Raw genomic sequence first — 27,810 nt, forward strand, 5'->3', positions numbered from 1 at the left:
ACACACTCTCTTTCTCTCTCTCTTACACACACACTCTCTCTTTCTCTCTCTCTCTTACACACACACCCACACACTCTGTCACTATCTTTCTTTCTCTTACACACAGTCACACATACACACACACACACACACACACACACACACACACACACACACACACACACACACAAACTCTCTCACTATCTTCCTCTCTCTTACACACACACACACTCTCTCTCACAATCTTTCTTTCTCTTACACACACACACACACACACACACACACACACACACACACACACACACACACACACACACACACACACACACACACACACACACACACACACACACACACACACACTCATTCTTTCACTATCTTTTTCTCTCTCTTACACACACACACACACACACACACACACACACACACACACACACGCGTGCACTCTCTCGCTACCTTTCTCTCTCTTACACACACACACACACACATACACACACGCACTCTCTCCCCATCTTTCTCTCTCTCGAGTAGGCTAGAGGCAACTATCCAAACCGATGACAATAATTGATTTTGAGATTGCTTGCCATTATAAAAAGGCACAGGGCTATGGGGGGTAATGATTATTCTGCTTACATAAAAGTTCAAATAGCTTTGAACAAACTCCCTTTTACTTCTGATTTGTTCAAACTTGATTTGGGGGAAAAGTGACAGCCCCAGGTGTAATATAGGTTATTGGTCATCATAGGGTTTGTGCAATACTGTCACCATTGCCAGTAGATATGTATGAGTGATTGTGTTTGTATATGTGTAAACTGTAGGACAAAATGTACGTGTGTTGCTAGTTTCCAGTTAATGTGCTTTCAAACCAGAACCGTTGTGCACTGCTAGCGATGGGTACCGAATCCGGTACTTTTAACCCTTTCACTGCCACACGACAGCCGGTTAACCCTTTCACTGTGACAATACAGAAGGTTAGCCCTTTACTATCACACAACCGACGGCGATGCTAACCTTCTGTCGTGTGGCAGTGAAAGGGTTAAGGGTACCGACCCAATCACGTCGGTACTACCGAGTACCGATTCACGTGAGATCCACGGGTGCCACATTTCGGTACTGTAAACAAAATGTAAGTCCGATGACGTCAACGTTTCGTTTTTCCCACGAAACCTATGAAGTGTGCCGCACGTTCACGTCAACGCTCACACGCACAATACGCGCTTACCTAGGATTTTACTTGATTCAAGAACAAAGCAGTCGGGGCAATGGCAAAGCCGAAAACGGTTGCAAGTGTGGTTACACTTTACAAAGCTAAATGCAGACAACGCTCGCTGCAATATTATATATTGTATATATATTAACAAATTGTTCTAAATAAATAATAATGATAATAAATAATTAGAAGTTTGAACACATTTTCTACAACTGAGGTAGGTAGATTACATTTTTAGAGACTAAAGTACAGAAAAAAGGTACCGTTGGGTACCGGTATCGATTCAAATGTGAACAGTACCCAACCCTCTAACATGATCCAGCTCAGTGCACCAGGATCCAGCTCGGTTTGGTCATTTACTACTATCACATTACTTTATCACATTACTTTATCACATTACTTTATTACATTACTCTATCACATTACCCTATTACATTTCCCTATTACATTACTTTATTACATTACCCTATCACATTACTTTATTACATTACCCTATCACATTACTTTATTACATTACCATATTACATTACTTTATCACATTACCTTATTACATTACCCTATCACATTACTTTATCACATTACCCTATTACATTACCCTATCACATTACTTTATCACATTACTTTATTACATTACTTTATTACATTACTCTATCACATTACCCTATTACATTACCCTATTACATTACTTTATCACATTACCCTATCACATTACTTTATTACATTACCCTATCACATTACTTTATTACATTACCATATTACATTACTTTATCACATTACCTTATTACATTACCCTATCACATTACTTTATCACATTACCCTATTACATTACCCTATCACATTACTTTATTACATTACCCTATTACATTACCCTATCACATTACTTTATTACATTACCCTATTACATTACCCTATCACATTACTTTATTACATTACCCTATTACATTACTTTATTACATTACCCTATTACATTACTTTATTACATTACCCTATTACATTACATATCACATTACTTTATTACATTACCCTATTACATTACTTTATTACATTACCCTATTACATTACCCTATCACATTACTTTATTACATTACCTATTACATTACCCTGTCACATTACTTTATTACATTACCCTATTACATTACCCTATCACATTACTTTATTACATTACCTATTACATTACCCTGTCACATTACTTTATTACATTACCCTATTACATTACTTTATTACATTACCCTATTACATTACCCTATCACATTACTTTATTACAGTACCTATTACATTACCCTATTCAATTACCCTATCGCATTACTTTATTACATTACCCTATTATACTTTATTACATTACCCTATTACATTACCTATCACATTACCCTATTCAATTACCCTATCACGGGGCGCCCTCGTGGCGCATACCATAGTGCCTCGCGCACCTACGCGGCCGACCCGGGTTCGATCCCAGCTCCCTTCGTTATTTGTCGCATGTCCTCCCCGCGTGTATCACTTCCGCAACGGATTTAGTCGGATTTCGGTTTCCGGGTTCGCCTGATTGGCCGCGACGGCCACGTGACACGCCGTGGCACGCCCCCGCGGCAGCGGCTGACTCGGCAGGCTTGCCGCTGCGCCCTGCTGTGGCGAGACGCTGGAGTTCACTTCCCCTTTCACATCGCGCCACGCTTATGCTGTCTAGCACAGTAACAGTAAGAAGCATTTTGGATAAAAGTATTCTGTACTTCTGTATGACAATAATGTAAGCCTTTCAAATGTTAAATGATTAAATGATACACACTGAAATCTACGCTCTCTCATCCTGCTTTCCACAACGCGACAATATTATTAAACAGCAGCTCTGTGCTGTTCAGTATAGACATATGTACAATGTTCGATGCAGAATAGAAGTAACTGAGTTACCATACAATATACAATATACTATGCAATGTACTAATATACAATACGGCTCACTTTTCCCACTTCAATGACAGAGCTGCTGTTTAATAATATTGTTGCATTGTGGAAAGCAGGATGAGAGAGCGTAGATTTCAGTGTGTATCATTTAATCATTTAACATTTGAAAGACATACATTGTTGTCATACAGACGTACAGAATACTTTTATCCAAAATGCTTCTTACTGTTACTGTTAGAGACTGTGCTAGACAGCATAAGCGTGGTGCGATGTGAAAGGGGAAGTGAACTCCAGCGTCTCGCCACAGCAGGGCGCAGCGGCAAGCCTGCCGAGTCTGCCGCTGCAGCGGGGGCGTGCCACGGCGTGTCACGTGGCCGTCGCGGCCAATCAGGCGAACCCGGAAACCGAAATCCGACTAAATCCGTTGCGGAAGTGATACACGCATCCTCCCCACCTCTTCTCCCGTTCGCCCTCTCCTCTGTCGGTCCTGCGTGACCAATAAAGCTGTAAAAATGCTAAACAATTGTAAAAAAATATATATAATTACCCTATCACATTACTTTATTACATTACCCTATTACATTACTTTATTATATTACCCTATTACATTACTCTATTACATTACTTGATTACATTACCCTATTACATTTACCCTATCACATTACTTTATTACTTTACCCGATTACATTAATTTATTACATTACTTTATTACATTACCCTATTACATTACTCTATTACATTACCCTATTACATTACCCTATCACATTACTTTATTACATTACCCTATTACATTACCCTATCACATTACTTTATTACATTACCCTATTACCCTATTACATTACTTTATTACATTACCCTATCATATTACTGTATTACATTACCCTATTACATTACTTTATTACATTACCCTATTACATTACTCTATCACATTACTTTATCACATTACTTTATTACATTACCCTATTACATTACTCTATTACATTGCCCTATCACATTACTCTTATCAACATTTCCCTATCACATTGCCTATCATGTTGGCTAAAAAGTTTACCAGTGTATCACTACCTACTCGTATCACTGTCCCTCAACCTCTCCTCCTCCTCCTTCTACCTCTCCTCCTCATCCTTCTACCTCTCCTCCTCCTCCTACCTCTCCTCCTCATCCTTCTACCTCTCCTCATCATCCTTCTACCTCTCCTCCTCATCCTTCTACCTCTCCTCATCATCCTTCTACCTCTCCTCCTCCTTCTACCTCTCCTCCTCCTCCTTCTACCTCTCCTCCTCATCCTTCTACCTCTCCTCCTCCTCCTACCTCTCCTCCTCATCCTTCTACCTCTCCTCATCATCCTTCTACCTCTCCTCCTCATCCTTCTACCTCTCCTCATCATCCTTCTACCTCTCCTCATCCTTCTACCTCTCCTCCTCCTCCTCCTCCTACCTCTCCTCATCATCCTTCTACCTCTCCTCCTCATCCTTCTACCTCTCCTCATCATCCTTCTACCTCTCCTCCTCCTCCTACCTCTCCTCCTCATCCTTCTACCTCTCCTCATCATCCTTCTACCTCTCCTCCTCCTCCTACCTCTCCTCATCCTCCTTCTACCTCTCCTCCTCATCCTCCTTCTACCTCTCCGTCAGCTCCCCAACCACCACCACAACCAACCTTCTACCTCTCCTCCTCCTTCTACCTCTCCTCATCATCCTTCTACCAACACATCCTCCACCAATCCACCTCAACCTCCATCTACCTCTCCTCCCATCCTCCTTACCTCTCCTCATCCTCCTTCTACCTCTCCTCCTCCTCCCTAAACCTCACCACCACCTCCTTCACACTCCTCCTCACCTCCAACAACCACCTCAACCACCTCTACCCTCCACCACCCTCCACCCAACCACTCATCCTCCTTCTACCTCCTCCTCCTCCTTCTACCTCTCTCCTCCTCCTCCTCCTTCTACTCTCCTCCTCCTCCTTCTACCTCTCCCCTCCTCCTCCCTTCTACCTCTCCTCCTCCTCCTCCTTCTACCTCTCCTCCTCATCCTCCTACCTCTCCTCATCCTCCTTCTACCTCTCCTCCTCCTCCTCCTTCTACCTCTCCTCCTCCTCCTTCTACCTCTCCTCTCCTCCTCCTACCTCTCATCCTCCTTCTACCTCTCCTCCTCCTCCTTCTACCTCTCCTCATCCTCCTACCTCTCCTCCTCCTCCTTCTACCTCTCCTCCTCCTCCTTCTACCTCTCCTCCTCCTCCTTCTACCTCTCCTCCTCCTCCTTCTACCTCTCCTCATCCTCCTACCTCTCCTCCTCATCCTTCTACCTCTCCTCATCCTCCTTCTACCTCTCCTCCTCCTCCTTCTACCTCTCCTCATCCTCCTACCTCTCCTCCTCCTCCTTCTACCTCTCCTCCTCATCCTCCTACCTCTCCTCCTCCTCCTCCTACCTCTCCTCCTCCTCCTTCTACCTCTCCTCCTCCTCCTCCTCCCTCTCCTCCTCCTCCTTCTACCTCTCCTCCTCATCCTCCTACCTCTCCTCCTCCTCCTCCCTCTCCTCCTCATCCTTCTACCTCTCCTCCTCCTCCTTCTACCTCTCCTCCTCCTCCTTCTACCTCTCCTCCTCATCCTCCTACCTCTCCTCATCCTCCTACCTCTCCTCCTCCTCCTTCTACCTCTCCTCCTCCTCCTTCTACCTCTCCTCATCCTCCTTCTACCTCTCCTCCTCCTCCTCCTACCTCTCCTCATCCTCCTTCTACCTCTCCTCCTCATCCTCCTACCTCTCCTCCTCCTCCTCCCTCTCCTCCTCCTCCTTCTACCTCTCCTCATCCTCCTTCTACCTCTCCTCCTCCTCCTTCTACCTCTCCTCCTCCTTCTACCTCTCCTCCTCCTCCTTCTACCTCTCCTCATCCTCCTTCTACCTCTCCTCCTCCTCCTTCTACCTCTCCTCCTCCTTCTACCTCTCCTCATCCTCCTTCTACCTCTCCTCCTCCTCCTTCTACCTCTCCTCCTCCTCCTTCTACCTCTCCTCCTCCTCCTCCTACCTCTCCTCCTCCTCCTCCTCCTCCTCCTCCTCCTTCTACCTCTCCTCCTCCTCCTTCTACCTCTCCTCCTCCTCCTTCTACCTCTCCTCATCCTCCTCCTCCTACCTCTCCTCCTCCTCCTTCTACCTCTCCTCCTCCTCCTTCTACCTCTCCTCATCCTCCTTCTACCTCTCCTCATCCTCCTTCTACCTCTCCTCCTCCTCCTTCTACCTCTCCTCCTCCTCCTTCTACCTCTCCTCCTCCTCCTTCTACCTCTCCTCCTCATCCTCCTTCTACCTCTCCTCATCCTCCTTCTACCTCTCCTCCTCCTCCTTCTACCTCTCCTCATCCTCCTTCTACCTCTCCTCCTCCTCCTTCTACCTCTCCTCCTCCTCCTCCTACCTCTCCTCCTCCTCCTTCTACCTCTCCTCCTCCTCCTCCTACCTCTCCTCATCCTTCTTCTACCTCTCCTCCTCCTCCTACCTCTCCTCATCCTCCTTCTACCTCTCCTCATCCTCCTTCTACCTCTCCTCATCCTTCTTCTACCTCTCCTCCTCCTTCTACCTCTCCTCCTCCTCCTTCTACCTCTCCTCCTCCTCCTCCTACCTCTCCTCATCCTTCTTCTACCTCTCCTCCTCCTCCTACCTCTCCTCATCCTCCTTCTACCTCTCCTCATCCTCCTTCTACCTCTCCTCATCCTTCTTCTACCTCTCCTCCTCCTAGCTCTCCTCATCATCCTCCTAGCTCTCCTCATCCTCTGTCACCCTTTTTCAAGTAATTACTCATTAATTTCTAAGTGAGTTCAGCTTGAGAACATTGAATATTGATGCCCTGTACTGGACGCCAGCAGAGCTTTGAGCAGAGCGTTGAGCAGAACCTTGTAAATCTCCATATCTCCCTTTTGAAGAGTTAAGTCTCAACTTACCGGTAACTTGCATTGTTGTCTCTGCAAAGTAGACCGTGACTTCACATACTGACTGTATCGCTTTTGATCATAACTAGGGATGTCCGATATTATCGGCCGACCGATATTATCGGCCGATATCGGCAGTAAAATGTGATATCGGAAAATATCGGTATCGGTTTAAAAACAAAGAAAAACAATAACAATATTTGTTATATATATATCCAGTGAAATTATTAGTTACCTGAAATTATTCAGTTTTTTGGACGGGGAAACCCTGCATATATCTGTATCGGTTGATATCGGTTGATATCGGTATCGGAAATTAAGAGTTGGACAATATCGGAATATCGGTATCGGTAAAAAAGCCAATATCGAGCATCCCTAATCATAACTACTTTCCTATATACAGGTGCAGCTCAATAAATTTGAATATCGTGGAAAAGTTATTTTATTTCAGTAATTCAATTCAAAAAGCGAAACTCTCATAGATTATAGATTCAATTACACACAAAGTGAAATATTTCAAGCCTTTATTTGTTTTAGTTTTGATGATTATGGCTTACAGCCCAAAATTCAGTATCTGAGAAAGTTTGAATATTACATAAGACCAATAAAAAGAAAAATGGCGGCCTTGTGAAAAGTATGTTCATGTATGTTCACTCAGTACGTGGTTGGCGCTCCTTTTGCACAAATTACTGCATCAATACAGCGAAATATATTGACTTGTCCACGATATTCAAATGTATTGAGCTGCACCTGTATATATAATATATTGGAGAAAGCGTTGCAATTGGAGAAAGCTTTTATATATACTGTATATATACAGTATACATAAATAAAGCTTTCTCCAATTGAAATGCTAATGTTTCCTAAACCATTGCCATTGAGTTAAACCTAGATAAACACTCGGTGTTAACTATGTTTATATGATCTGATTTCAGGTCAGCACAGTGGTAACTATGTTTATATGATCTCCTGATTTCAGGTCAGCAAAGGCCTGACGGGCTGCTGGAGATGAGCATGAGTGACCCGTCGGAGCTGAGTTGTGGGAAGAGCCTCCACACGCTAGAGATGGAGATCCAGGAGGCCTTTCTGCGCTTCATGGCGGCCATTTTGAAGGGCTACCGCTCCTACCTGCGACCCATCACTCAGGCCCCTTCCGAGAAAGCCACTGACGCTAGCTCCCTCTTCGACTTGCAAGGTACGTGGACTACTGTCGTATTGCTACCTGTAGGCGTGATGTTAGAGTAGGGCTGGGCGATACTGTATGGCCAAACATTTTATCACGATAAACATTTTCATATCACTCGATATCGATAATTATCTCAATATACATGAAATAATAATTTCTGGGGGCGCCCCAGTGGCGAACCACATAGCGCGCTGAGCCGCGACACGGCCGACCCGGGTTCAATTCCCGAACCCGTCGTTATTTGCCGAATGTCTTCCCCCCACTCTGTCTCCCATTCCTCCTCTGTCTCTCCCTACTGGACTGCCCAGTAGAAATAAAGCGATAAAACGCCAAAAAAGAAAAATCTTAAAAAAAATACAATAAAAATCTGTCAAGTTTAAAGGCTATTTTTGCTGCTGAATGAAAACTGAAGAAACCAGAAGGTTAATTGTGGTTCAGAATATTCTTTATTGTCAGAACATGACAAACTAGGCCTACTTGCCAAACCACAAATTTGAGGTAGAACATGAACACGCACTGTATAACAATTAGTGCTGTCAAACGATTAAAATATTTAACTCGATTAATCGCATGATTGTCCATAGTTAACTCGCGATTAATCGCAAATTAATCGCATTTTTTTTTTACATTTTTTTTTATACCTTAAACAGATCTTTTTCAAGTTCCAAGTTTTAATACTCTTATCAACATGCGAGTCAACAAATGCTTGCTTTATGCAGCCATTTAACACAAAAGGATGACCCTCATGCATTGCAAATTTGCATCAAATTCAAAACAGTGATGCACAAAATAACTTAAAAGAAAATAATAATTTAAAACAATGAATAAAGTGTGCATGAAATAATAGGGGAAAGAAAACGTTAGGAACTTGTTACATTCACACACACAAGGGCTGATTAATCACACACCCCCCTCTCTCCCTCACACACACACTCTCCCAGCTCTTTTTCTCTTTTGCCCCTTCCTCATCTCTCTCACCCCCCTCTCTCTCTATATCTCACACACACACACACACACACACACACACACACACACACACACACACACACACACACACACACACACACACACACACACACACACACACACACACACACACTTCAGAAACAAACATAGTATCAATGAGAGCATCAATAATACACCTGAGTGAAGTCTAGTTAAAAAAAAAAAAAATTTTTTTAGTGAATCTTGAGTTAAAAAAATTAGTGGCATTAATAGAATCAGGAGTTAACGTGATATTAACGCGATATATTTGACAGCCTTAATAACAATACAACTTTTATAACTGGCATTAACAATGAAAATAAATAAATAAAATCTCAATTCTGGTATTAACAGGTTCAGCGCCAGAGGTCGCTATGGGCGTTGGGCCGTTGTGTGCCAGCCCTCTGTTCAATGGGAATAAGTTCCGGTGTTTGCAGTGCTAAACCTATATTAAATATTATAGCTATGGATCTAATAACCACGTCGATTGTCAGTGAGTTTCTTCCGGTCAACATGCAAAAAACAGATAATTTTTTCATCCATACATTTCCGTTTTATACCGTGGTGAATATAAGTATAGTTTTAGAGTGATCCTGTGTAATCCCAGAAAACTCCAGCAAACAGCGCTTCAATGCATTTCATTAGAAATCGTGCCATTTCTCGCTTGATTATTGAATCAATCTGAAATCAACGCTAGATTATCGGTATTATGTTTCATCATGCATGCACGAAAGGGGGGGGGGGGGGAGCCGGCCCTCCTTGCGTTGATCGCAGCCAATGGGACACGGCACACACACACACAGACACACACTGCGACCGCGGTGAAAAAAATCAACGGATCAACGCAAGATTGATAACATATAGTCCTTACCGCGTCTATGATGTACTGCAAACAGAATAATCCAATGATCTGATCGCCATTCCAAATATTGGTTGCGACGTGTGTCCAACGTTATACACCAAAACACATGAATCCAACGGTGCTAGAGTCTCCCCAATCCATGTGTTATAAACGTTACTCATGCCGGAGAAGGAAAACCTGGACCGGACTTCTTAGATCGATGCACAGCCCAAGCCATAGGGATTCCAATGATGTGCATGTGTTAGGCGACGGTATTGGCTGTTTGTGATCTCAGAGCCATTCCCAATGATAACATCAGGCTGGATGGATGAATTATGAATGGAAATGGCGAATAAAAGAAATAACGATCAAAACCCAACTTTTCTCGGGTTTGGCGCTCAAGCGATGGCGAGTTAACCCGACTTATCTCGGGTCTGGCGTCCAATGTGTTAATAATGAAAAATAAATTAAATCTCAAGTCTGATCAGCACACATAGCCTACTGTGTGTACAGACGGTTTCAAACTGTATTTTAAATTAGAAAGCAAACAAAATAAATGGACAAGAGAAAAATAAATCAATTTGGTCAGTATTGTCATTTGGACAAGCAAAGCCATTACTTTAAGTTGCGGGCAAGAAAGACAAGTCTGTCCACAAATCTGAGGTAGAACATGAACTGTATAACGTCCATGTGTAGCGATCGCTGCCATAACTCAATAATCGACATGATTTGGGCTGTTATTATTATTATACAAACCGGAAATGGATCGCCTCGATCCCCATCAAATAACTGGGATCTTTTTGCTCCAGTGTCATCGCCCAACGGTAAGAGGAGGCTGCTGTGACTTTCAACGTTTTTGTTTATTATTATCCATGCAAACTGCTCTGATCTATATATCACCAATACTACATAAATCATTTAACGACGATCACGGAATTATAAACGACCCCCCCCACCCCCCCCCCCCCCCCCCCTCCGTTCACCCGCGCATGATCAGTCATAACGTTTAGGACCATGTACAGTTGAAATTTTTAATATAGCGTGTATAGGGAATAGACTGCAATCGATCATCTATATATGCATTTATGCCTATATCTCACGTTCTAGGAATTACTGCAGATAACGATAAAAACATATTTATCTTCTAAACGGTATTTTTGTATGAATGTGTGAATGAAAAAGTAAAACGTTCCTACATCCTGAACGATAGATAATCGATGTTGAATGGGCCATAGTAATGTCAATTTAGCAATACAATTAAAAGAGTTATAGCCCTGCAAAGAAGGTGAACATCTCCATAGGCTTAGACTGGTGGCAGTGATCAAACATTGATGGATATAAGCGTGGCAGTTAATGTGTTAAAGGGGAATGACAAAGATTGTACAGCCAGTATGAGAAGACGTCAAAGAAATAAACACAACGCAGAACCCACACAAGTCAACAGATGAAGAGGTGCTACTGGCTGATTGATCCAAATCTAACAAGTGTGGAAGGTCACACTACCTCTCCCAGATTCTTCCCTTGCTGTGCAGGCGCCCCGACCGAACTGTAGGAGTCGCTGTTTTACAACGACCAGGACCCACCCATGCCGGCTTCCCACCCGCTAACACTGCCAATTGTGTTTTAGTATGGACGGTCGGCCAAGCCGGAGGCACCACAGCCGGAGGCACCACAGCCGGATTCGATCCCACTGGCTCTGTGGTGGTAGACAGACGCTTAGTCCGCTGCACTACCCGGCCGATCCACGTTTCATGTTTATATTGAGGAAAAATATATCGCGATAATTATCGTTGTTGTTTTATCGCCCTACGTTAGAGTCGTCTGTTCCCCACCTCGGCACCTATTGCATGCCTGATCATCGAAACCTCTTACCAGATTGGCCATCTGGTGATTAGCAGCAGACCAAATCCCAGAACAATACACATTATCCATGAGGATTTTTTTTATTATTATTTGTAATGCAATATACAGCTCACTTGCTTATCTTTTTTTTACATTTCTTTATTTCTTTATTTATTGCATTATTCAAAAAAATTTATACCAACTTTGAGCTGTAGTATAATAACGTCACATGATTAACATTGATGCCTTTGCTACGCAGAGAGTAATATTGGAAAAGAAGAGACCCTCCTTCTCTCTTTCATTCAGGACAGCTGGCGAGCCTCAAACCCAGATGGTGTTGTTTAATACATGAGCCCGGTTGAGCCATAGTTCTTCCTCCGCCCTCAGAGTAAATGGGTAACACAAGCACTTTTAGGAAAGTAGGAACTCTGGGATGTCTGTCTGGGAGGATGGCGGGGGGTTCTGGGGTTTTTGGGGATTCAAGGAACCGTCTGTAGTGTGATGGTAAAGGGTTAACCTTCTGTAGTGTGGTAGTGAAAGGGCTAACTGCGAGGTTAGCCAGCAGCAGCACCACAGCTGTGAGGTGCTCTAGATCTAGAGGCTCTGGCCTGTAGCCTGTGAACGCTGGTTAATATCACAGCTGAAAGCAGTCAGAGTGAGCTCACCTCCCCTGGAGGACGAGGATAACCGGGGCGTTGTGTCGAGTGGGAGTCACACGATCCAGCAGGGAGGGAACAGCGGTGTGACGTAACCGTGTCTGGGGGGGGGGGGGGGGGGGGTGTTTATCTGTGAGGATGTATTAGGGTCTGACTGATGGGGTTGGTCAAATTAAAATGGTAAATGGACTGCATTTATATAGCAGCTTTTATCCAAAAGCGCTTTACAATTTTGTTCCTCACATCTCACCCATTCACTCACACATTCACACACACTGATGGCGGAGGCGACCGTGCAAAGGTGCCAACCTGCTCATCTGGAGCAGTTGGGTTTAAGGGGAAACGAACCGGGAACCTCCGTATTAAGACCGACCAAATTACCGACCAAATTACAGCAGTACCGGTTCACGCTCTAGATCAATCGGTACCAGATTCCGGTACCTTTACATGTTTAGTATAAGAGTGTAATATACTAGACAAGAGGGAGCCTTTTCCACAAATAGATATATTACTGTCCCATCTCTTCGGGTAAGAGGAGTTTTGATAGTATTTACTGAGGATGGCCAGATGATGTTGATATTTAAACATTTACAAACATAATACATGATCAGGCCATTTAGTTTGTGTGGTGTATTACAACAATAAATAACAATGTTCTAATAGATAACAATGTTGAAATGTTATTACAGAGAGAGTTAAGTACTGAAAAAAGGTACCGCTGGGCACCGATACTGAATTCCAGGAATCGGTACTGGTACCGGTATCGGTTTAAATGTGACTGGTACCCAACCCTACTGACTGATATGTGGTTTTCAGATCCGGTACAGATATCGTTATGAGGAACAAAACTGCCGATTACTGATTGGTGCCCAATAGACATTTTTTTTTGTGTGCTGTTCTTCAACCGTCTCTTGTTAAATTTCACTTTCAACAAAAACAAGTGATGAGAAGTAGTTCGAATCCTCTTTCCATTTATATATCAGTTCATTAACGCTTAATGGATTTATTATAATCTGTAGTCGCCGCAATATATGTGTGGATATGAGTCAACGCTGATATTTGGAATGTCGCCAGGGCTGGTCTCCTCTTGTCAGGCACCAGGATGTGAAATCGCTTTAGGTGTTTACTGTTTAGGCGCGCAAGCTGGTCTCGTTCAGTCACACCGCTGGGGGGGGGGGGACGTCAGGTGACTTCACCTTGATCCTAATTAAACGGATGCTCGTAGTTTTGTGTTTGTGAGCGGGGAAAAAAGAGCGAGGGGGAGAGAGAGAGAGGGGGGGAGAGAGAGAGAGAGAGAAATATAGACGCACTTAGGCCTAAGTGTTTGGTTTTATTTATCGAGAGAGCATCCATTAGCTGCTGGGAAGCGCAGCTCAGCGGGGGACACATCGCGCCGCTCTTGGCTCCCCATCGCCGCGCCCCTGAGCCAAGAACACTCATCTATCCTCCTCCTCTCTGTCCCGCGCGCCACTGCCTGCCCGTTACTCATCCCTGCAGCTGGTTTCAACACCTATCATTAAGCAGGCCGCCGCTCACCGTCCCATTGTGATTCCCAGATTGGCCACATTACACTAATTATTCTATTGCATTGGCTCGAGGTCCACAGGAATAATGTGGGGCCTACTGTACCGTGTCATTTGTTTCCTCGTTGATGTTATTTCCCTGTCTGTCACCTGCCTTATGAAGGAGTATTTAAGTACTTCTGAAGTTATTTTAGATCACTTAAGTTATCTATCTCTATCTCTATCTCTATCTCTAACTCTAACTCTAACTCTATCTCTATATCTCTCTCTCTCTCTCTCTCTCCTCCTCTCTCTCTCTCTCTCTCTCTCTCTCTCTCTCTCTCTCTCCTCTCTCTCTCTCTCTCTCTCTATCTCTCTATCTCTCTATCTCTCTATCTCTCTATCTCTCTATCTCTCTATCTCTCTATCTCTCTCTCTCTCTATCTCTCTCTCTCTCTCTCTCTCTACTCTCTCTCTCTCTCTCTCTTCTCTCTCTCTCTCTCTCTCTCTCTCTCTCTCTCACTCTCTATCTCTCTCTCCTCAGGGTTCCTGAAGAGTCGTGACCGCTCACACCAGAAGTTCTACTCTCTCATGACCAAGACCCAGATGTTCATCCGGTTCATCGAGGAGTGTTCCTTCGTCAGCGACAAAGACGCCAGTCCTCGCCTTCTTCGACGACTGCGTGGACAAGGTGAGCTGGGTTTCTAATAGTTTCTCCAGTGGAGTTGTTCCTTTGTTGACTTCCCCCCTTCCTTTGTTAACTCTTTCACTCCCATCTTTCACCACATTCCATTCAAAGTAGATGTAGTTTTCTTCTGTAGCTTCTCTCCTGCAGTTAACTAGCCCTGCTAGCTTCACGGGTACCTTTACTGCTAGCTTCACGGGTAGCTTCACTGGTACCTTTACTGGTACCTTTACTGCTAGCTTCACGGGTAGCTTCAGTGCTAGCTTCACTGGTACCTTTACTGGTAGCTTGACTGGTAGCTTCAGTGCTAGCTTCACTGGTACCTTTACTGGTAGCTTTACTGCTAGCTTGACTGGTAGCTTCAGTGCTAGCTTCACTGGTACCTTTACTGGTAGCTTTACTGCTAGCTTGACTGGTAGCTTCAGTGCTAGCTTCACTGGTACCTTTACTGGTAGCTTTACTGCTAGCTTGACTGGTAGCTTCAGTGCTAGCTTCACTGGTACCTTTACTGCTAGCTTCACGGGTACCTTTACTGCTAGCTTCATTGGTAGCTTCAGTGCTAGCTTCACTGGTACCTTTACTGCTAGCTTCACAGGTACCTTTATTGCTAGCTTCATTGGTAGATTCAGTGCTAGCTTCACTGGTACCTTTACTGGTAGCTTTACTGCTAGCTTGACTGGTAGCTTCAGTGCTAGCTTCACTGGTAGCTTCACTGGTAGCTTCACTGGTAGCTTCACTAGTATCTTCACTGGTAGCTTCACTGGTAGCTTCACTGCTAGCTTCACTGGTAGCTCCCCTTATGGCTTCACTAGTAGCTTCACTGGTAGCTTCACTAGTATCTTCACTGCTAGCTTCACTGCTAGCTTCACTAGTAGCTTCACTAGTAGCTTCACTGCTAGCTTCACTGCTAGCTTCACTGGTAGCTTCACTGGTAGCTTCACTGCTAGTTTCACTGCTAGCTTCACTGGTAACTTCACTGGTAGCTTCACTAGTAGCTTCACTGGTAGCTTCACTAGTAGCTTCACTGGTAGCTTCACTGGTAGCTTCACTGCTAGCTTCACTGGTAGCTTCACTAGTAGCTTCACTGCTAGCTTCCTGCTTGCCCGCACCCGTCTCTAACTGAACATGCTTCTCTCCTCTTCTACCTCCGCCTCCTTCTCCTTCTCCTCCCCTATCCGTGTGAGCAGCTCTACAGCTCGGAGCGCGGTGCAGACAAAGGAGGCAAGGTAAGCGTCTAACTTTTGGGTAGTTGGTTGATTACCTGTTCGTTCTCACAGCTGCTCGTGTCTAGACAGGGATTATTCTGTGTCATCACAAACAAGATAGTGGCTTTAGTGGGGATTAATTCAGATGAACACCACATGGATTTGAACATGCCGGAAACAAAGTAGGATTTATCGGGGATTAATCTCGGATCAACTAAAAGTTGAACGTGTCTTGATAAAGGTTACCCGTTTACATAAAGCCCAGTCTTTGGGACTGCATTCTGGCTTTGGAAGCTAATTGGTCTCCAGCTCTCCTGCCAGTCTGTAAATGTTACAAGGTTGAAACTGTAATAATAGTGCCTTGGTGTAAACTCATAAATTGAAACCCCAATGTGAACTCTCCTTCTCATCTGGCAGACCGGATAAGACCGCGGTGTTAAACTTTTGTGGTCACATGGTGCTGGTGAGCGGAGGGTTCACGATTCGAGGCTGCTAGTAGCCAGTGACCTTTAGTTACACAAAGTCCAACACTGAACTCCACATGAAAAACACCTCTGCAGCACTCCCTAAACCCAACATCATCCTCCCTAAACCCAACATCATCCTCCCTTTCCCCTTTCAGAATATTACACGCAGGCAGGGGTGTAAAAAGTACCCAGAAATGATACTTAAGTGAAAGTATGGGTACCGTCTCAAAATCTTACTCAAGTAAAAGTCACAGTATCTGGCTAAAAACACACTTGAGTAAAAGTCAAAAAGTTTCTACTTTTAAATGTACTTAAATACTAAAAAGTTTAAGTAAAAACTTTTTTTTATTCCGGGGCAATGAAATGTTCCGTTTCGTCCTCTTCATCACTCGTACTATCGTTTGTGGCCATCTTCTGTAGCTTGTCACTCTGACCGTCTATTCTTCTAAAGTTTAATCAAAGATCCCTGCATTCTAGTCTTGCACAACGACCAATCAGCATGGGTGTGGGCGGGTTAATTTTCCATTGATGGGGATTTGATTGGCTGTTTTTAAATAAAGAGTGGCCGCAGGATTAATAACGTTAGCGTTAGTTCGGCCAGAGAAACAAATATACTAATTAAAATGGTTGGACCTGCAAGATTTGTACTTTGTAGGTCTGCATTTTTAAATGTAAGGAGTAAAAAGTATGTTTTATTTTCTCTGAAATGTAACTTAATTGAGTAAAAGTATACAAACCTAATAATACTTGATTAAAGTACAAATCCCCCAAAACAGTACTTAAGTATTGTAACAAAGTACAATTACTCAAGTACTGTACACCCCTACACACAGGCCTACTACGTATAATTTGCTGCAGCGTCGATCCTGCGTAGATAAAGTGCAGGTTGTTAGACACCGTGTCTCAAGCTTTCTGACTCGCGTGCCACTAAGGGCTTTTTGCACCCCAGTGATTCCTGAAGCCCTGATCGAATCTTTACCCTGAGTTGCCTCTTCTAAACCGCTTCACGTGTCTTCCCCACACAGTGAGAGGATGTGTAAGTCATCTCATTGAACCTTTCATAGGATATTATTCCATTCCCCCACGGACCGCATTTAGGTGGGGAGGTTTGACTTTTGCCGTTTATATGCGTCATGAGTTTGTTTACATGTTGAAAGGGTACATGTTGTGTGGGTGAATAATGCAGTGCTGGTAAAGCTCCGGGGCTGTGTGATTCCCAGTGGGCTTTCGTTTGTAATGGACTCCGGGACTCGGCTGTCAGGCGCGGGCATGCCTCGTGTTTTTTCCGGCTGTAACTGAGACACGGTAAATGTGAATCCAGATAAGGGCGGGGCAGTAATTCAATATCATCGTTTGGCATCGATCATATCTTGTAATCTATATACTGTACATGAAATGCGTTCATCATGGGAAACAGTTTTGTAGTTTAAAATAATCATCAATTATTATATTAATATTATTTATTTATATATATATATATATATATATATATATATATATATATATATATATATATATATATATATATATATATATATATATATATATTGTGGGAGCTATTGACTATTTTCACATTTATTTAATATATTTATTTGTTATGGGATTTTGTAGAATTAATTTGTTTACAGCCATATTATTTATTTATTTATTTTGGGAAATTGGGAAGCACAGCTGGGTGTATTTAGGTAATTAGAGGACAACAGCACAGTGGGCACCAGGGAAGGTGTATGTTTTTTTTTACCAGCGTCAGGAGATCATATAGTTTCATACTGTTATGGTTTGTAACCGACCTCAAACGCAACGGCACAGACAGGAAGTTCAGAGTTAGCCAAAAGCTAGGGCGTATTTATTTACAGAGTCACAAGATGGATGAGGTACAGTAATCAAACAAACGGGGGACGATGTAGCGGCTCTGCAGATACTCCCAGTAGATAGTGGTGAGGAATTGGCATGTGACGTTGTAGCGGCTCTGCAGATACTCCCAGCTTTCACTCACGGTGGAAAACGGAGAGAGAGAGAAATCAGAAACAGCCCAACGAACACACAGAGGCAGAGAGGTGACTGAGTCCAGTATTAATCCCAAGTGAAAGGTTAACCTTCTGTAGTGTGGTAGTGAAAGGTTAACTTTCTGTAGTGTGGTAGTGACATGTTAACCTTCTGTAGTGTGGTAGTGAAAGGTTAACCTTCTGTAGTGTGGTAGTGACATGTTAACTTTCTGTAGTGTGGTAGTGACATGTTAACCTTCTGTAGTGTGGTAGTGAAAGGTTAACCTTCTGTAGTGTGGTAGTGACATGTTAACCTTCTGTAGTGTGGTAGTGACATGTTAACCTTCTGTAGTGTGGTAGTGACATGTTAACTTTCTGTAGTGTGGTAGTGAAAGGTTAACCTTCTGTAGTGTGGTAGTGACATGTTAACCATAGCAGTGTGGTAGTGAAAGGTTAACCTTCTGTAGTGTGGTAGTGACATGTTAACCTTCTGTAGTGTGGTAGTGACATGTTAACTTTCTGTAGTGTGGTAGTGACATGTTAACTTTCTGTAGTGTGGTAGTGACATGTTAACCTTCTGTAGTGTGGTAGTGAAAGGTTAACCTTCTGTAGTGTGGTAGTGACATGTTAACCATAGCAGTGTGGTAGTGAAAGGTTAACCTTCTGTAGTGTGGTAGTGACATGTTAACTTTCTGTAGTGTGGTAGTGAAAGGTTAACCTTCTGTAGTGTGGCAGTGACATGTTAACCTTCTGTAGTGTGGTAGTGAAAGGTTAACCTTCTGTAGTGTGGTAGTGACATGTTAACCATAGCAGTGTGGTAGTGAAAGGTTAACCTTCTGTAGTGTGGTAGTGACATGTTAACCTTCTGTAGTGTGGTAGTGACATGTTAACTTTCTGTAGTGTGGTAGTGACATGTTAACCTTCTGTAGTGTGGTAGTGACATGTTAACTTTCTGTAGTGTGGTAGTGACATGTTAACCTTCTGTAGTGTGGTAGTGAAAGGTTAACCTTCTGTAGTGTGGTAGTGACATGTTAACCTTCTGTAGTGTGGTAGTGACATGTTAACCTTCTGTAGTGTGGTAGTGACATGTTAACCTTCTGTAGTGTGGTAGTGACATGTTAACCTTCTGTAGTGTGGTAGTGACATGTTAACCTTCTGTAGTGTGGTAGTGACATGTTAACCTTCTGTAGTGTGGTCCAGTGACATGTTAACCTTCTGTAGTGTGGTAGTGACATGTTAACCTTCTGTAGTGTGGTAGTGACATGTTAACCTTCTGTAGTGTGGTAGTGACATGTTAACCTTCTGTAGTGTGGTAGTGAACGGTTAACCTTCTGTAGTGTGGTAGTGACATGTTAACCTTCTGTAGTGTGGTAGTGACATGTTAACCTTCTGTAGTGTGGTAGTGACATGTTAACCTTCTGTAGTGTGGTAGTGACATGTTAACCTTCTGTAGTGTGGTAGTGACATGTTAACCTTCTGTAGTGTGGTAGTGACATGTTAACCTTCTGTAGTGTGGTAGTGACATGTTAACCTTCTGTAGTGTGGTAGTGACATGTTAACCTTCTGTAGTGTGGTAGTGACATGAGTAACCTTCTGTAGTGTGGTAGTGACATGTTAACCTTCTGTAGTGTGGTAGTGAAAGGTTAACCTTCTGTAGTGTGGTAGTGACATGTTAACCTTCTGTAGTGTGGTAGTGAAAGGTTAACCTTCTGTAGTGTGGTCCAGTGAAAGGTTAACCTTCTGTAGTGTGGTAGTGACATGTTAACCATAGCAGTGACCATGGCAGATGTCTCTACTGTAGTAACGGACGTCCTCCTCACACTCTGCAGGTGCAGCTCTGGTTTATATAGAGCCAGGGTTCCATCCTGGCCACCTGCTGCACGACTCAGTGAATCCTCACTTGAAAGGGTTTTACTGTCTCACCGCTTTTACATCCAACTGAGCGGTTCACGCTTTTATACTTGATCTCTGTCCAACGCACACGCGCAGAACACTCACACATGCGCACACACACACACACACATACACACATAGACATATACACACACACACACATACATAGACATATACACACATATACACACAGACATAGACACACATGCACACACACGCACACACACACACACACATATTTTGCCACGGTTTTGATTGCTTTTCTTTCCCCATTTAATTGCAACAGAGTAAAAGTGTCCAAACCGTTCACTTGTGTCCCTCAGTAATAGTCTGGGGTGTGGCACCTTCACCTCCGCGCTCAGCCACGCGGGCTGCTCACCCTGCTGCAGAGCATGGTGCCGATTGCAGACCAGGGAGCAGAGAGTTTTTGTTGTGCATTTTTCATCCATCATCATTTGTGTCTCTAGACATTGCTGACCACTGAAAGACAAGTCCTCGGGAGAGAGTAACAACAGCCAGGCGTTCAGAAAGTCCCTCCTGTCTTTAGTTGTTGTTGTTGTTGTTGCACACAGTGCAGGGTTCGCACAAGGTCCTTGAAGTGCTTATAGTGCTGGATTCTTTACAAAAAAAAGTCAAGGCCTGGAATTCCTTGAAAACAGCCAATTTTTTTTAACAAGGTGCTTAAAAAGTTAAAAATTCAAATCGACCATTCGCATTGAATGTTTTGTTCATCCATGATCAAATTGTTCTGAATCAAGAAATATTATTTTTTTTTGGTTCTGTTCGCGCTCCAACTGCTTGTCCTCATCTCTCCGCGTGTGATGCTCTACTTTCTCCAGTCTAGCTGCCAAGCAGGCCAAGGAGATGCTTTCACTGCCACACGACAGCCGGTTAACCCTTTCAATGTGACACTACAGAAGGTTAGCCCTTTACTATCACACAACCGACGGCGATGCTCCATCATTAGCATCATTAGCTCCGCGGATGCGGAGCTAATGAGGCTAATGATGGAGCATCGCCGTCGGTTGTGTGATAGTAAAGGGTTAACCTTCTGTCGTATGGCAGTGAAAGGGTTAAAAAACAGCATTTAAAAGTGAATTGCATCCTTCGAGTGACATCCTTGAAAATGAAAAATAGTGCTTGGAAAAGTACTTACAAGTCCTTGAATTTCATTTAGCAATGTCTGTTGGAACCCTGACAGTGTTAAAAATGTTTAAAAAAAAAAACTGTGCGGCGGTGCTATTGCTAACCTCACATTTCTGCTGCAAAAGAAAATCCCTTTTTGTGAGCTTATGTTGTGTCATTAACCCCAAGGCCAGGGGTACCCAAATGTTTTGAAATGGAGTCACAGTTCACAATTTCTAAAATGAACTAGTTCAGTTCATAGTTCATAATTAAAAATGTTGAACTAAAGTTCATGCTTTCAAAAATGAACTAATTTAGTTATTTTTAGTTATTTTTTGAAAATAATTGTTATATAGATTTTTCACGTACAGTTACTTACATTACAAAAACACACATTGGGACAAGGGGGGGGGGGGGGGGGTCCTCCAGTTCATCTCTATGCCATCATCCACACCATAAGCAAACAAAACAAAAAGAAAAACAAGCAAAACGGAAAGCAAACCAAGACAGGCACTGTACAGTATTGCACTTGCCTCGAGCCCATTCACATGTAGACATACATGTATTTATTTATATCCTGGGTCTGCCCATACAATGGGGCACTGGGCCTTTAGAAGGATCCGAGAAATTTCAGCAGGAAAATAGTCTATAGTGGGGCCCACACCTCCTGAAAGGAAGCGTTGTTGCCTCTATGCATTGCACAGTGTCTTTCATGGGGTAGCACACCGAAGATCTCTCTATACCACATTTGTAAAAATGGAGGCTTATCCTTAATCCAGTTTATCAGAATGCATTTTGGGGCTGAAAGTAGAAGTTTATCAAATAGTTTGAATTGTAAAGGGTGTCACCCCTCCTACCCAACCCCCCCCCCCCACCTCCAATGTACAGTCCCCCTCCACCTACCCAACCTCCAATGTACAGTTTCTACGTCAAATGTATATACTCTTTTTTCTGGACTCTTTTTGTATCACAAACAATACTGTATTTGCAAATCTGGTATGTCATAAATGTATAGATGTAGCAGTACTGTCTACTGTATCTGTATGTCATGTTATGATGAATTGAAAATGGGGGACCCTGATGTAAACAAGACGAAAGTCTTTCTCTGGTCTGCATCCCCCAATTGTATGATTGATTGATTGATTGATTGATTGAAAAGTTTATTAACAGATTGCAGAATGGGTACAGTACAGCTCATATACAATTGTTAAGGGGATGCAGACCAGAGAAAGACTTTCGTCTTGTTTACATCAGGGTCCCCCATTTTAAATTCATCATAACATATATGACTGAGCTGTACTGTACAGTCTGTACTGTACCCATTCTGCAATCTGTTAATAAAGTGTTCAATCAATCACTTGGCCCCAGAACCTGGATAAACACTTAGATTCCCAAAAGTAGTGATAGACTGTAGGTACCCAGGTCTGTTTGACATTTCGAACATAAAGGAGATATTGAACGGCCCATTTTGTTAGTTCTTTTTTCAATACGTTGCTGCGAGCTATTATTTGTAAAAATTGTTAAACCACAGACAGCAATCGGAATACTGGCATTTCCATAACGCGTTGCTGCCGCCCATTCAGTCCACACTAGTAGCTGCAGCTTTCATCTCTACAGTATATTTTCAAAAACATGAGGAAAAACTTTGCTTGAATTGTCTTTATTATGAAAACTAAAACAGGACATTTGCATATTCTCAATGTTGCTGTCGACGACTCGACGTCGATGTACGGACTTGCTTCTTCAAACCAGGTGGACAAAGTTTACAGACAAACGTTAGACTTTCCGTCTGAGTCAGTACTGACTTTAACGTTAAACTCTTTTAAATGCTCATACGCCGACGTCTAGAGGTAGAGTCTGACTGAGCGAGTGCTGCTGCAGCTCTCGGCTTCGTCCATGATACTGCTCGCAGATTCCGCTGTCCACTGCTTGTTGTGACGAGTCTGATGACGTAGCCAGGGGGTGACAGGCGCGTTGCCAGACCGGGTGGTTTTTCCGCATACATTTGAAGCCTGTTTACAGTGTGTTTTAACTGGGGTTTCGGATGAAATGCATATAAAATCTGGCACAGCCGTTGTAATAGAGTGCTGAGAATGAACGCACGTTTGAACGCCGTTATACAGCGCTGAGAATGAACGCGTTCTCAATAACGTTCATTTAGCGGATAATCAGTATGTTCAGTTCACGTTCGCCCAAAATACGAACGCGTTCATGAACGATCGTTCATTGAACGCGTTCGGGTACATCACTGGTCACATCTAATTAATTAAATTAATAATTAAATTAAATAATTAAAATACAACAAATAGAATATCTTATCTCTCTCTCTATAAGTCTTCCTGGGGGCCCCCTCACACAAGATACATAAGGAAAAACGATCCAACATACAAACACATAAACTAACAATAAATCCCAGACCCACAAACACCCATACAACCCTAGTCCCTCCAACCTAAAGGAAATCAATACAATTCCACCCTGATAAAATTATACAACAAAACAACAACAAAAACATTGTGTAATAGCATAAACAAAAACTCAACTTAGTGAAATAATCAAGACTTAAACCCCAATAAGAGCAACGTACTACTGTGCCAGTCAATAGTGCCAGAAGGGTGTCAAGTCAAGAGTTTTATTTGTCACAGCATACAAGCATACAGTGAAATGCGGGGGGGGGGTCATGACCGCAGCGATTGTGCAATAATACAAGTAATAAGAATAGGAATGAGAATAAGACATTTGTGCAATAATACAAGTAATAAGAATAAGACATAACCGGTATAATGTACATAAAGTTTACAAAAAGCATGGTAAGACATGCTAAGGTCCTGCGATAGTGCAATACAATGATGCTACGGATGAGGCACTGGGTCTTATGTACACTGCTATACAATGCTATACTATACAATCTACAGTTATACTATGTGTCCTTATGCTAACTTGCTACTGTATATCCATCTGTTTACTATACAAGAACCACTCCCGTTCTTTTTTTTTATTTTTTAAAGTGACCTTTTCGTTGTGTAAAGTGACCGTTGAGTGTGAGCGTGTGCAGTGTGTGTGCGTGTGTGTGTGTGTGCGTGTGTGTGCGATGTAATAAGAAGAAAATGAACGTGTTGTGCTTGATGTCTATTTAAGTGGTGCTGATACTCTTTGTGCTGGTGCTCCTGAAGTGCCCAGTGTGCAGCACCAGTGCTACTCCTAGTGGAGACGGTTAGTGTGGAGCCACGGACCTCCCGACTCTCCACAGATCCCTTCATGTCTGTGTGTTCCTCTCCGTAGGTGGACAGCGATAGGCCAGAGGACACCAGGTTGATAGAGATTGACGAATCACAGCGCAGCGAGCACACAGTGTTCATCACGCCCCCGGAGCTGCCGCCACTCCCAGAGGGAGAGGAGCACCCACTCTGTTACAGGTAATGGTCCCCGGGGGAGAGGAGCACCCACTCTGTTACAGGTAATGGTCCCCGAGGGGAGAGGAGCACCCACTCTGTTACAGGTAATGGTCCCCGAGGGAGAGATAGCCAGGGGCTCCAGGGACCATAGATATATATAACTAGATGTGCAAGGCGGAGTCTCCAGCCTAGTTCACCGGCGGTTCATCTTGTTACAGGCAGCACGCCCCCCACTCATAATATGAATGTCTATGGTGCATGTACTATTGAAATAACCATAGCTTGCTAAATTTCATCTAGCTAGAGTCATCTAGCCTTTATATAGGTCTATGCTAGGAACTGCAATGTCACTCGGTTGTGTCAAGCATTTTGGTCAGGTGGTACGGTACGCCTGCGGTCTGTCTTTGTCCTCTCTGACCACCACAGCATGTTGATAAAGTAACAAACAAGAACCAACCCTGAACACTGACCCTCGTATCTCATCAATCGTAGACGCTTGAGTGACGGCCAGGCAGTGCCCCCAGGCCAAGCTGACGATCCTAGGTTACACTTGCTAGCTAAGGTCAGCAGGCCAACAAACTGCAGAGGCGGCTAACGCCAGCTGCTACTCATGTTAGCAGGATAGCATCACAACATCGCATCTCTTATTATTCAAACCATTATATCTCTTTGGTATTTTGTGTTATGTTCCAGCGGATCCCGGATCCTGCAAGCATTTGGCTAACAATACACAAAAAAATGTGAAGATAAAATGAGAAGACGGAGCAACACTGAAGATGGCGCAAAACCTAAACCGCTTGTTACCTATTCAGAGAAAATAATGTGATTTGATTTTATCTTGACGTGATATTATGATTTACTGCATCTTGAGAGGAAATGTGAGTTTTAAAGGTAGAATCTGTAGTGCCATCAAACAGTGACCTCTCGCAAGCCCTGCTTCGTATTGCGCTTGGTTTAGGGTTATACAGTTGGTCTATTTATTTATGTTTGGTCTGACGTGTGGGTTATTTGGAGTTTAGTAACTTATTATACTGTGAAATTCTCCAGATCTCTCTTGGCACCCACTGAAATCCAACCCACACTAAAAAAATTTAACAAAGCGCAATACCAAGAGGGGTTCTTTTGCCTAGAAGTCTATGTTTTATGACATTACACATTTTACCTTTAAAGATGTTTTAAAATGAATCACAATCTCTGCCAAAGGGCTGGGAATCACACAGATAGTGGTTACCACGGTAACTAAGGACTCTGTGGCAGAAATCACTGTATGATGCGAGAAGCTGGTCTATCTTTCTATCACAAAATATTTATTATTGACCAAATTAATCATTTCGTGTTGCCATTTACTGGCAAGTGACTTCAAACATGGAAGAAAAAACGATGACATTTCTGACGGATTCTTAGATACGGATGACTCCACATTCAAAGAGATTAATCAGGTTTTGTCCTTTTAATCCCCCGTCCTTTTAACCGACAGTCGCCACATCCCCTCCCGAGAGGTACAGTCATTTTAATTAGGCTGTGCAAATGTCATCCCGAAAAGGCAGAATAGTTTTATTTGACACGCATTTTGACGTTATCTTTGTGAGGCTAATAGACTGACTTCAGGCGTACATTTCTCCCTGACAGAGCGAAGTGAGCTTCCCCCAGGCTGGGTTCTTTATGGTGGGTGTAGTCGACAGCTGATTAGAGCCCAGCTGGAGTCCAGCTCACAGCCCAGCTGGAGTACAGAGCGTTAGGAGACACACTGCAGGACAGAATCTACTCAATTATAGGCTTTTTTTCCTGCCATCAAAATCTACTTTACTACTACTACTACTACTACCAGTACCAATACTACTACTACTACCAATACTACTAGTACTATTAACAGTACCAATACTACTACTACTACTACTACCAATACTACTAGTACTACTAACAGTACCACTACTACTACTACTACTACTACTGCTACCAATACAACTACCAATACAACTACTACTACTACTACTACTACCAATACAACTACTACTACCAATACAACTACTACTACTACTACTACTACTACTACTACTACTACTACTACTACCACTACTACTACTACTACTACTACTACCAGTACCAATACTACTATTACTACCAATACTACTACTACTAACAGTACCACTACTACTACTACTACTACTACCAATACTACTATTACTACCAATACTACTACTACTACTACTACTACTAACAGTACCACTACTACTACTGCTACCAATACTACTACTACTACTACTACTACCAATACTACTACTACTACTACTACTACCAATACTACTACTACTACTACTACTACTACCAATACTACTACTACTACTACTACTACTACTACTACTACTACCACCAATACTACTACTAACAATACCACTACTACTACTACCACTACCACTACCACTACCACTACTACTACTATGAATTGAAAATGGGGGACCCTGATGTAAACAAGAAGAAAGTCTTTCTCTGGTCTGCATCCCCTTAACACTTTGAGTGCCAACGACGAGAATTCTCCTTATTTCATGCCAACCGGTCAGTGCCAACGACGAGAAATCTAGTTATTAATCGTTATTTTTTTTATTAGCGATTTCCATTCATTTTTCATCAATCTAGCCTCACGTTTCCACTGGGACTCTCTCTGAGCTCGAACAGGGAAAATACCGCCCCCTATCGTCTCCCGGGTGGTAATGCACCCTTTGGATTGGACTGAATGAAAACGCATGGGGAAAAGAAAATCCGGAATCCACATTTTACTTGTCAGGCATGTAATCCGTCTTTGTGGTCCCTCAGAACAGCGTAGAATGTGTTTCAAGCACCCAGCATTGGATCAATAAATAAATCGATATTTGGAATGGCGATCAGGAATTGGAATAATCTTTTTGGAGAACATCTGATCTGAGGTAAGGAATCTATTTGACCAGTCTTGGGGTAATCGGAGCTTTTTTCACAGATATATCAACGTAGCGTGTGTGTGTGTGTGTGTGTGTGTGTGTGTGTGTGTGTGTGTGTGTGTGTGTGT

At 43.0% G+C, this 27,810-nt stretch overlaps 1 pseudogene across 1 annotated transcript in view; it reads left to right on the top strand.

Moving 5' to 3' along the window:
• LOC311247056 (C-myc promoter-binding protein-like) overlaps positions 1–27,810 on the top strand; it is a 102,809-nt pseudogene that overhangs the window by 14,456 nt on the left and 60,543 nt on the right. The window contains exons 6-9 of the transcript XR_014621009.1: positions 7,984–8,199; positions 14,560–14,706; positions 15,888–15,926; positions 24,658–24,791. The product of XR_014621009.1 is annotated as a C-myc promoter-binding protein-like (transcript). The remainder of the gene's footprint in view (positions 1–7,983; positions 8,200–14,559; positions 14,707–15,887; positions 15,927–24,657; positions 24,792–27,810) is intronic.

This window comes from Notolepis coatsorum, assembly GCF_963971535.1.
Source record: "Notolepis coatsorum genome assembly, chromosome: 20".
NCBI lineage: Eukaryota > Metazoa > Chordata > Actinopteri > Aulopiformes > Paralepididae > Notolepis > Notolepis coatsorum.